This window comes from Nyctereutes procyonoides, unplaced genomic scaffold (genome assembly GCF_905146905.1).
Source record: "Nyctereutes procyonoides isolate TBG_1078 unplaced genomic scaffold, NYPRO_anot_genome, whole genome shotgun sequence".
Lineage (NCBI taxonomy): Eukaryota > Metazoa > Chordata > Mammalia > Carnivora > Canidae > Nyctereutes > Nyctereutes procyonoides.
This window is the reverse complement of record NW_026575131.1, coordinates 21,754,472-21,766,528: the sequence shown is the minus strand read 5'-3', so window position 1 is coordinate 21,766,528 and position 12,057 is coordinate 21,754,472. Positions and strand designations below refer to the sequence as shown.

The following is a 12,057-nucleotide window of genomic DNA, read 5'->3' as shown; positions in this document are numbered from 1 at the left end:
CACTGCCTGACCATTCAAACTACATGGCTTTAATAGGACCAAAGCACCCTAGTGGCAGCTCAGTAAAATTGCAGGCATAGGAGCGAGAGGGAAGGAACTTTTGGAGTGGTGAATGTGAAAAGCCAAGTTTATAGAGACAATGTCAATGCTACAGACGGGCTCAGCCAGTATCAAGTCTGGCATAGTTTACCTATGCCAGTGTTTCTCTACTCTTTTTTTTTTTTTTTTTTTGATCATCACATGCCTAAGAAGTCTTTTGTGGGCATGTTTTTCCTAATTGTTATTCCTCCCTTGTTACCGTATTTTAATACCACAGATATATTGTATATCTGCTTATATTCTGAGGCCATTTGCAGGGTCACAAACAATTATGGTACCTAAGATCTTCAAATCCATGAGAACCAATTTTTGCCCCCTTGGAACATTATTTCCTCCATCGATGACACATGATCTAGAGTTTTCTAGCCTCTGTCTCTCTGGGGGTAAGATCTTATCCTTATACTCCTGTGGCTACTCTGAACTGGGTCACCCAGAGCCACCCTTCTATCAAACAGAGACTTGTCGGAGAGTCACTTATTGAGACACCTGCTATTGAAACCTTGAAGAGGTCCCACTACTAAACACTCGATATTGACACAAGTCCTCCTGCATCATCAAAGTAAATTAGTGCTTTTAGTCATTCACCTAGACTGGATTCATTGCCATTCTCACAGTTCCCCTTTTCTCTTATATAGTCATTGCCCTGAGGTCCCAGCTGCATGAGCCTGCTTTTATCTAGTTACAATGAATCCTTGAATTCTCCCTGCTAAAGTGGGCCAACAGCAGATCCAGAGGTGCTTAAAGCTGCATTCCCATTCCCCCCTTGTCCACTTATAAATGATAATGGGATGACGTACAGGAGAAGAGCTTGATCTTTTATGCCCTACAGCTTCTATTCCTCTTGTCTTTCCCTGAAATGCAGATTCTAATTAGCAGGATTGTGTGTGTCCTCTTGGGTTCTTCCCCATACTTAATGTTCACAATAGTTTCATCAAGAACATCCCCATATTACAGACGAAGAAAAGGTCACACAGCCAATGAATGTTGGAACTAGCCCTTGAACTCAGGGATCTCTGGCTCTAAAACCAGTGTTCTTATCCTATATTGTCTTTGAGAAGCCTACCAAACCCTTCCTAAATGGAGGTAATCACTTATTCTTTCCTCTCCCCTATTTCTAGACAGATCCTCATACTTATTTTTTCATGTAGTTATTCACTCAACAGCTATGCATTGAATAGCCACTAAGTGATAGCAATTTTGAAAGTTATTAGAGATACTATAATGAAAAGCACCATTTCTGTTTTCAAGGGGCTCATAGTTTATGAAGGAGATGGACCAACAAATAGGTATCTGTAACTGTGTCTGGCCCTATAGTGAAAGTGAGAGCTACATGGTACTGTATCTAAACCACCCTTGTTTAGTTATTTTAGATTGAGTCACATGAAAAGACTAACTCAGCTCTCTCAGTCTCAGTTCTTAATTCCCTGAAGAGAGAATCAGATTGGCCCACCTTGGTTTAGTAAGATATGGCTGCTAGAGGACCCATTATTGTGGAGCTGGAAAAGAGGTGGTGAAAAGCAGCTCTCAGGGAAAGGAGAAACTTTGTGAGCTTAGCAGGCACCTGGAGAAATGCATCCTACCTGGATAGTTGAGAGAAAAGCTCCTGGGTGTGGCAGGAGACCTCTCCTTGAACATAAGAAATTAGTAACCTTCTAAACTTCTGAAGCCATTTTCTCACAATGATCTTGGCTTTCCTGAAGGACTCTGCTCCTTATTCGATCAAAGTAATGTCCCTTGGTTTAACCCCTTTGATAAATGATGATTTTTCACCAAGAATAGTGTGTTGTTATATTGATCTTAGACCTTTACATAATGATATGGTGTGTGTGTGTGTGTGTGTGTGTGTGTGTGTGTGGCAGAGGCCGGGGAGGGAGACTTCTAGCTTTCTAATACATAGAACAGAGTTAATGAGGATATTTTGTGACCCCATGAAAACACGTGGATGGGTGAGGTAGACTACATGATAAAAACAATTTTTAAAAACAATTAATAGCTGAGTTAAAAGGAAAGAAAGGGAAATATTCAGGTATCAGGGACTTGTAAACAGAAGAAATCATGTCCAGAATGGTTAGCAAAATAGCAGTTCTATTTATTATCTTTAAAGACATGAGACTGAACTCTTAACATTGATGTGGGAGCTTAATACACAGTGTAGACCACTTATCACACCAAAAAGGAGTACCATGGGGTTGTTTCCATAACTCCTGGTACATAGAACTTCTACAGAAAAATAATCTCAGCTAAATATGTGTTCACAATAAAAAATAAAAAATCACACAGGGAAAGGATCCGTTATTAGGGAGAATCAGCTGAGTCTACGAACAGAGGGATTGATGCGAAAATGAACTTGAGGTTATAAAATGGTATTATTTAAGTAGGTTTAAATTGATTAAAGATTTCATGTGTGAGGAGGAAGAGACTCAATGAAAGAACAGACCATTTTGAATTCAAAACCAGGAGTTACAGAAATAAAAAAAACATGGTTATAAAATTAAACCTCAGTGAATAAGTCAAATAGGTTAGATATATGGGGAAGAGAAGGGGGGAGAGAGAGAGACAGAGAGAGAGAGAGAGAGAGAGAGAGAGAGAGAGAGAAGAGAGACCTAAAGAAATCACAACTAGAAAGAAAAGATAGGTTTCCTCCAAAGGAGTAGTAATTCCACTAAGATAGAATTCTCATGAGTCGTAGCAGGTGTGGGAAGACAAGAATCTGCAACAGGCAGAGAGAAGGAACTATCAGCCTACAGTTAGGCACCTGGCTAATCTACTCTTCAGGAGCATCTTCTCTCACAGAAGCTTGCTAAAATAATCACAGAAGGATGGGCTTTAAGAAGAGGGACACAGAAGCCCAGGAGGGATGGAAGAAGCACTGGAAGATGTTGGAAATTATGTGAGTCAACCTGAAAGGATATTGATATGTGAGAAAAGGCTAATATGGTAGAGGGTAAAAAACCAAGCAGAGTTGCAATATTCTAATATTCCAATATTCCAGAGAACATGACTGACCAGAGTTCAAGTGCTCTTGGGTACACATAAAATATTTCTATACATTGTTAAGAAAGCATGGTAAAAGCTTAAGTTTAAAAAGATTTTTTTTTTTTTTTTGGTTGGGGAGGAGCATGAGAAAAGCAAAGGGAAGACATGGCAAAGAGGTTACTATTTGCAAAATTAATCCAAACATTTTAATAACCACAGTAAATATAAATGAATAAATTTGCCACGTGACAGTTTGATATTTATATTGGTTTAAAAAAAAAATCTCACTTATGGACAGCCCGGGTGGCTCAGCGGTTTAGCACCACCATCAGCCCAGGGTGTGATCCTGGAGACCTGGGATCGAGTCCCACGTCGGGCTCCCTCTGCCTGTGTCTCTGCCTCTCTCTCTCTCTCTGTGTCTTTCATAAATAAATAAATAAAATCTTTAAAAAAAATCCTGTTAAAAAATGAATGAATGAATGAATCAATCAGTCCAGTTATATACTCTTTCAAAAGACAGACTTTAAATATAATGGCACCTACTTTGATAGTGGACTTGATTTGTTTCTAATCTCTTGAGAACCCTACTGTAGTCAGTAAAACTCCTTTCTCATTGATGCCAAAACTCACATGCACCTACTCTGGAGTATTGAGTGCCTTCTAGGAGCAAGAAGTAACAGCAATCGAACATAGCTGGATGTGGGATTCCAAGTATTTTAACGCTTTATAACATCAAATCGAGGAACTGCTGGTCCGTGTTTGCCACAGGATTAGTTTTCACAGATGGCTGAGAATAAAGCATATGAAAGGACATATATGTCTCTTTTTAGAACAAAATGGACACATATAACAGCATATGGTATAGTTACTTTAATTATGAAGTTTTACCACACCATAATTAATGATAAAATAGGAATTTAAGAACCATGAAAGCATTAATTAGCTGTGATAATGCTATGACATAAAGCTCTTGTTTTCTTGTTTTCCTGAAATCAATTCTTCCATTTATTAGGCTGTTGATATTTTGATCATGCACATAGTTCTTAAAAGCCAGAGTAGATAATAAGCCAGGTTATATTCACGTAACTGCACACAAACCAAATTTATAATTATATGAAATCTGCATATAGACAGAGGCAAAGTTGAGTGGCTTTTGAAAATGTAGATAATCAAATCTCACTACCTATTTATCTGAACACATCTATATTTACATTTCACTCCACTACTGATTCAAATAACGAAGGGAGACCTGGCCTAAAGGGATCGGATCTAGCACATTCATAAATAAAATGTGACGTGTACAAGTTTATCCCCTGCTAGGATTTTGAAAGTCAGATATGGCACACTGATACACTGAAACAGGTGTTATGGGCTGAGTGTTTGTATTCCCTCAAATTCATATATTGAAGTGCTAACCCCCAATGTAATGGTGTTTGGAGGTGAGGCCTTTGGAAGGGAATTATGTTTAGGTGTGGTGGTGAGGGTGGAGCCCCGATAATGGGATTAATGTCCTCAGGGTCCAGAGATTTCTCTTTTTTTGCCTTGTGAGCACGTAGTAGGAAGGCAAGCCAGGAAGAGGATCCTTACCAGAAACTGAATCTCCTAGTATGTTGATAGTGGACTTACAGATTCTAGAACTGTAAGAAATAAATGTGTGTTGTTTAAGCCACTCAATGTATGGCATTTTGTTACAGCAACCTGAGCTAAGACAACAAGCCCCCCTGATGAGGTTGGAATTGACAAGTGGATCAATTTGGAGGTGCCCATTCATTCATCTCTGTTTTATGCCCACCAGAGGGGCATTTGAGATGGGAGATTGAACCTTGAGTAGCCTATAAACCAGGTGAGCCTAAATCTCTGGTGTGTGTTGGTCTACTTGTGTGTGTTCATAATAAGAATATTTAAAACTGAACCTTAGTTTACATTACATTACAGCGAGTGCATTACCCTGTGTTTCTTGCTTTAATGGGCTCTCAGGAGGAATTGATAAGAAAACTAGCTCCTGTATTCTTAGCTAATGTTCCTTTTGGCCTCAGGTAGAACATATTGGGCAATTTTTTTTTTCTCCACCAAAATCTCTTTGTAAATAAACTATAGATAAAAATTAGAGGGGAAGAAATCATACATAAGTTGTTTAGGCAAAGGACATCAAAACACAGGACTCAAAGGCATTTTTGGTAACTTTTCTATTTACTGTATTGAGGATATTCATTTGAACTAAAGTGGGTAGAGGTCATATAGTTTCGCAAATAGTGCTTATATTTTTGTGCTTCTTGCTGGTCCTGTTTAGTCTGTGCTCATTCATATCTCTGGACCAAACAGCAGGTTCAGGGAAAAGTAGAATCTTTGAGAAATCAGGACATTAGGAGGAGAGTTTTAAGGAAACATCTCCGACAAAGGCCAAGTGGAGATGAGGAACACTGAATTTCTATGGTAAAACATGTTCCAGAGTGATTCAAGCATAATATGGAGTTCAAAGTATCACTGTATGCAAAGATATTAATTATTCCAGTGAAGGTTTTTTTTTCCAGTGAAGGTTTAAAATCACAATGCAAGTTCTGTTTAAGATACAGCTTCCTTAAGGGTTGGTATTGTCCAATCTTTTAGGTCATGCTTTATTTTCCTATTTTTGCTGAGCACTTTTTTATAGTTACTAATGATAATTTTATCATATCAGAGAAATTTGTGCCAATATTTCCCTCAGAATCAGGAGAGAGAAAACAGTAAAAAAACAAGACCATTGCAGATCATACAGAAAATTATGGAATAAGATATATAGCACTGGATTTGAAGGAGACTAAATTTACATCAGGTCATTATTTCAATTGGCCCAGGTAGACTTTGACAAGATTGCAAAAGATGCCTATTACTTCTGATTATTCATTATAATAATTCACTATTCATTAGCTCATGCACATTGAGTGCTTGCTCTATGCTGGGTGCTGGTGTGAGTACCTCATACGTGTTTGCCTCCTTTAATCATCTCAATAACCCATGAAGTAGCTACTATTATTGTCTCCCCATTTCTAAAAAAAAAGAAAAGGACACAAAGGTCTAGAGATGATAGGTTAAAGCTTGCTGGTAATATGTCAAGGCAGAATTTGAACCCATGTCTCTTGGACCTTAAGGACCATACGTATAATTGCTGTCTTAGGTCTATCCAGATATCTTCAGCAAAGAGCTTTTCAAAAAGAGTTGTAAAACAAAAATTAATGTTACAAAGATTCTTCATGAATAATTTGATGAAAAAGATCCCTTTTTGATACTTATGTATTAATACATACTTAAATATGTATTATTAAGCATATAAATTAAATTAAGCTAGTGAAGTTCAAGCATCCCTATCTTGTCTAGAGAGGTAGTGCTGAGGGATGCTGAGTAAGGCAAAATGTGGATTCCATTTCTTTCATTGTGTCATTAAAGTATTTGCCATTATAATGAACCTAATGCACTTTATAAAATGGAATGAGTGAAATTAATAGATGGAGGCAGTTATAAATAAGGGATTTCTCATTCCAGCCTGGGACAACTAGAAATAATTCACTTAATCTCACCATAATGGAGTTTCCCATTGAAGTGGATAAACAAATGCTTTCCTTAAACAAGATTTGAAACAAACAAAAAAGACCCACCAACTTAAAATAACATTTAGCTGAAACCACTAATATCTGACAAGTGCCTTCAAATATCCCATAGCGTTGTCATCTCAAACACACTGGCTTGGGTTTGTGAGATAAACTGGTGATATTCAGTGAATGAAAAGTTCAGATTCATGTATTATCGAGCTCAAGAATGCTGCTCATAAGTCCCTTGGAAGTTTGGAATATGTTCTAGAATTCTGAATGCAAAGTCTTCCAGTCATGAATTTCACTGCAAGAGTTTTGCCCACACCTCATCATGAAGTTAAAGTTGTGACATTTTCAGTCTGAAGGTAGAAAAATTAAAAGTAACCAAATCTGTGGCAAGAGAAAGGAGAGTGAGGAGACCGATGATAAAAATGCTGACATTTATCTGAGCACAAATATTGGAAATTACTATACAAGAAATAGAGAAAATGGCTTAAGTGAATGACTTGGTTTCAAGTTCTGTGAGCAGGGCGACACTTCTCTTTTTTAAAGGAAATTGTCTGCATTACCTTTTTTTTCATTGTGTCATACTTTGATTTAAAATATTTTCTGGGATTCTATAGTTTTGCTGTATTCTCTGCACTTTCCAATAAATGATCTATTTATTTACATGAAAAGCAAGCTTTTCTAACGCAAAGACAACATGCAGGATTTTTTCCTGCCAATTTTCTAATGAAAACCAATGACAGGTTTTTTTTTTTAATTTGGTTATAAGTTTCATTTGCTTAAAATGAAAAATGTATTCTTAAAACGAAATAAAAAAATATCATATTATCAGTATTTCTGGCAGCAAGTGAATGAATACTTATTCTGAATAGATCCCTCTGAAAGGCCACTCTATAACTACCGTGTTTTGTTAGAAAAGTATATTAAAAAGTAGAAACAGCATCCTGAATGAAGAAAAGGGATAGAAACAAAGTATAAAATATGTAATCTTTTAAAAGAACCTTATCAAGGAGAATCTTAGTGAAACTTTAAATGGGAGAGTCACACAATCCCAAAGCTTTCCCATTTCCTATTCAATGAATAATTTACTTTTTAGATGAGATTCGCTAACATTATTGCAGAATAACTGTAATTGAAAATTATTAAAGCTCTATCTTTATTGCATTTTAAAATCTGTGCATTTGGTGTTTGACCAGGGCTGCCTCATCATTAAGAGTTTTGAGGGAAAGCAAAATCTCTGTCTCCTGAAGAATAAAGAGCAAAAACCTTAATTGCTTTCTTGTTTCCCACAAAGATGCTAATATGATGAACTGAATGTCAGGAATAATAAGACAAAATGATGGTGTACACCCTGCAAAGAGAAAATAAAACATCTTTTTATGTAAACTGTCACCAGAACCTCAAGGAAACTCTTTGCTCTTTCCCTGCCCTGATTTTGAACTGCTTCATTAAAAGTAATTTTGTTTTTCAGGAGGATAACACCCACATTATTCTATAAAAATAATTTTAAGAGAAATCTTCAATTAAGAGGTTATTGTTGCCTGAAAGATTTTTCCATAGTTGGTTGGTAGCTGAAAATGTGATCTTCCCAAGTTTGAATGGAAATATGACATTCATAATGGTTTAAAATAGATAAGTGTCTTGTCTGTTTGAAATGCCAATGAACTTGGTATTATTTATCAGATCCTTTTAAAATGTTGGAATTTTCAGAGGACAGAATTTTCAAAAGGGAGAGAAATTAATCATCAATTTGTCCTGCCTTCAATTGATTGAAAAGTTAAATTAGAGAGACTGATAAAGCCCTTGTTCCATGGTATTTTGAAAATAAATGAGAGATCATGGACTCAGGGTATACACACCCCCTGCCTGCGAATCTTCCTTTTGGTTCATTTCGGATGGAAAACCTGTAAAAACTCATCCCACTGTCCATCAGACTCCCAACCAGTAGTTGTCTTATCTAAATTTAGGCACTTGCTTGGTCCACGCTGCCATATGATAGATGTTTAAATACAAAAATACATATAAGTCACTTAGAAGGGAATTTCAAATTCTTAATTAAAAAAAAAAAAAAAAACCCTGGCAATTTGTTTAGTTAATAGTTTGTTTTGTGGAGAGTTTCTTCTCAATGGACTCCGGAAACTGCACTTGTCAACTCAGGCCACAAGAGGCACTTTGCAACTAAAGCAAGAGTGATTTTGATTTGCAGATAGTTCTCCAGGTCTTGAAACAGAGTCTTTATGCATATAAGCCCCAGAAGTCCTGTAGAAAGATTTCTATTGCCTTAAGATGCTCCTTGAAGTCCTCCCCATCGCCCTTTCAGACTCTCTTCTGAGAAACACTGATCTCCAGAAATACTCATCATACAAGGGTTCCTTCCAGGTCAAATGATTCTGTGGAATCCCAAATATTGAGTTATATTTGTGATTTAAAAATTCATCAGTGTATATGAAAGGCTCTGAGAAGCTCTGCGTTCTGTTCTGCAATCAGTTTTACATGGTTCAGTGTAGAATGAATTGAATGAATTGCTCAATACAGCACTTAGCTATGGATCCCTCTTTTTTTCCCATCTAAACAACCCTTGTGAGGTGGATACTTTCCTCTTTTACAGATGAAGAAACTGAGGCTTAGGAAAGTTAACTAACCTGTGTTTGGCAGTATAGCTCTTAAGTGATACAGCTAAGATTTGAAGCCTCGAAGCCTATCTTAACAGCACCATGACCTAAAAATACAAGGAGACACATTCACCTGACTGCGGACTATTTCCAGTTATGTTTAGCATTTTTTTCCTGTGCAGTCTTAAACAGATTTCTTTTCTCCTCATGTTCATGCTATTGGGATTATGTAAACAAACAAACACCCCCCCCACTTTACATACAGTGTTATTTGCTTAGAAAAAGGTTATTAAATTCTGTGCAGTCCAATAGTTAGAAATGAGCCCAAATATCACATAGAACACGTATTTTTTTTTTAGAACACATAATTTTAAAACAAATATGTAACAAATAGCACAGCATGAATATTACCTTAAAGCCGGGAATCATGTTCAGGAAAATCTTGCGAGTCAGTAGAGAAACACGAAATAAAGAGATCCATTTGCCTGGAAGGATCTTGTTTAAGCTAATTTCAGAAATATTTAAAGGATTCGATTTCATATGTAATAGTAAAATGAAAGTTACATTGAGGAAAAAATATTTAAATGCATTAAAAGATTCCTGTCACAGTGAGAAAAAAATGTATATGCTTTTAATCTTTATGTAGGTGTTTTATCTACATTGTATCCCTTTCTTGTCTTTATATACATGGATATTTTTGCTATTAGGAAAGCATGCACATGCATATACAAATATATATATAACTAGTAAAAACAATATTGTATCTGAATTGTTAAAATACCCATTTTTGTTATTTTAAATGTAATATAATTTTAGATCCCTTTCATAAATGTCCAGTGGACAGACTTATTATTATTATTATTTTTAATTTCCTGCATCAGATCTAGGTCTCTGATAAATACCACAGACAACCCCAGCACTGTAGATGGGCTTGACAGTTCTTCAATAAAGGACTGTGTGGTTTTTTTGTCAGTGTCTTCCTTCCAGTGACAGCTGCTTTGTTCTTTTCTAGTCAGATTTTCTAGTTAACACATCAAAAGTGTATCTGTGTACACGAAGTACGAAGAAAACAGTTCAAAGAGGTAAGAGATTCACTTTTAACTCTTGCTACATTTTCCCCACACTTGTCACAAAAGATGTCTCATATGGAAGCTTCAGAACAAGGTGAGGAGTTCATGATGGAGCCCAGGGATCCGTGGCATTTAAGAACTCGCGTTCTAGAAGGCGAGTTGGTCAGGCAAAGTGCTGAGAGTCTCCAAATCAGTGAGAACTGGTCTGGGATGAAGAATTTTCCATTTTCCAGAGACAGCAAAGCCCAAGAGCCGAGCACAGCTTGTTTTATGTGGTTTATTGCAAAAGCCTGATTTCTTCTTCTTGGCATATCTTAATGACAGTAGCCGCCTGCTTTATATACACAGCTCTGGAGCCTTGGCTTGGGCTTCTGCCAACAGGGGTTCCTGCACACGCATGAGAACTGCAGTTACCCATGCTTCCATGCTTAAGTAAATGTTCTGGGGATGGGGGCGGGGGTGCCAAGATCTTTTTTGCCTAAGGTGGCTAAACCTGGATTGGCACCAGCATATTCAACCCCCAGGAGAGTAGCCTCTTACACAGACCCTCTCTTGCAGCTTTCTAGTGATGAGTGTATGCAGAGGTCAGGTGGAAGGCAGCTTCTTTTCTGCTCCTCCCAGCCGTACTTCCCCTAACCCTGAGTAGGGAAAATGTCTAGAAAGAACCACTGCCTCTCCTCCTCATCCCACCCCCATCTTCAGTGAATCAGGTTGAAATAGGCCAGCCCTGGGTTGTGCCATATGTGTTTTTAGTATGCCAAGTGAAGCCAGAGCAATAAACATTTATTTTAAAGAGTTTTTACATTTGATCTTTTAACAAAGCATCTGTGTAGTCACTGTGAGAAAAATAACTTTGTTCAACATTTGTAGGCTTACTTTACAGTTGAGCATAGTTTTAAAATTTGATACATGTCAGTTTTTCAAAATTTGATATATGTCAGAGTTCTAAGGGGCTCTGAAAGCCTTAAGCCAGTCCAGGCAAAAGCTGTGTGCACAGCGAACAAACAAAACAGTCCCACATTGCCTGAGTGCTCCTGGTACCATGTTGTTTCTGGTAGTACCATGGTAGACAAGAGGGAGGCAGGAGAGTGACAGGGAGAGGACTGGAGACAGGTTGCTTGGGGTCAACTGAGTCAGCCATGTGCCTTAACCTATCTAAGCTTGTTCTCTCATCTGAGTGGGGATTCTAGTGGTCCCACACTCACAATGTTTTTTTTTTTTAAAGGACAATTATGCGTGTAAAGTACTTGGCACAGTCAAGACACATGGAATGAATCTCATGAAAGACTCAAAGTGACCATGTCATTGACCAGGGTCTCTACAGATCTGGGATTTAATAATTACCTGTTGCATTCCAAAAGTATATCCTATTATGGTGCATCTGTGGGTCCTTTACTTTGCATTCACTAAGAAGTGAAAAGTCTTACCTATCAAGGATTTTATTTTTTACCTGTACTATATGCAGCCTACAATCAAGAGAGTGATGTTCTTCCTAGATCTTACTCTTTCTTATTAATTTTCTTTTTTTCTTTCTTATTAATTTTCAATCATTAAAGAACTTAAAGGACATAGGATAGGGGAGAGAGAAGAATCTAAGGAGGCTCCACACTGGGCCATCTTGATTTCACAGCCCAAATCAAGAGTTGGACATTTAACCAACTGTGCCACCTACCTGCCCCCATAATAATAATTTAAAGTTACATTAAATATAAGTAGAAAAACTAACAG

General features: G+C 37.2%; 1 long non-coding RNA gene across 1 annotated transcript in view; it reads left to right on the top strand.

The window, feature by feature from the left end:
* The window catches only part of LOC129521569 (uncharacterized), a 54,784-nt gene extending 42,984 nt beyond the window's left edge, over positions 1–11,800 (top strand). Inside the window, exons 3-5 of the long non-coding RNA XR_008666838.1 lie at positions 4,770–4,918; positions 10,272–10,341; positions 11,555–11,800. This is a non-coding gene — a long non-coding RNA (uncharacterized LOC129521569). The remainder of the gene's footprint in view (positions 1–4,769; positions 4,919–10,271; positions 10,342–11,554) is intronic.
* Positions 11,801–12,057: the final 257 nt, after the last annotated feature.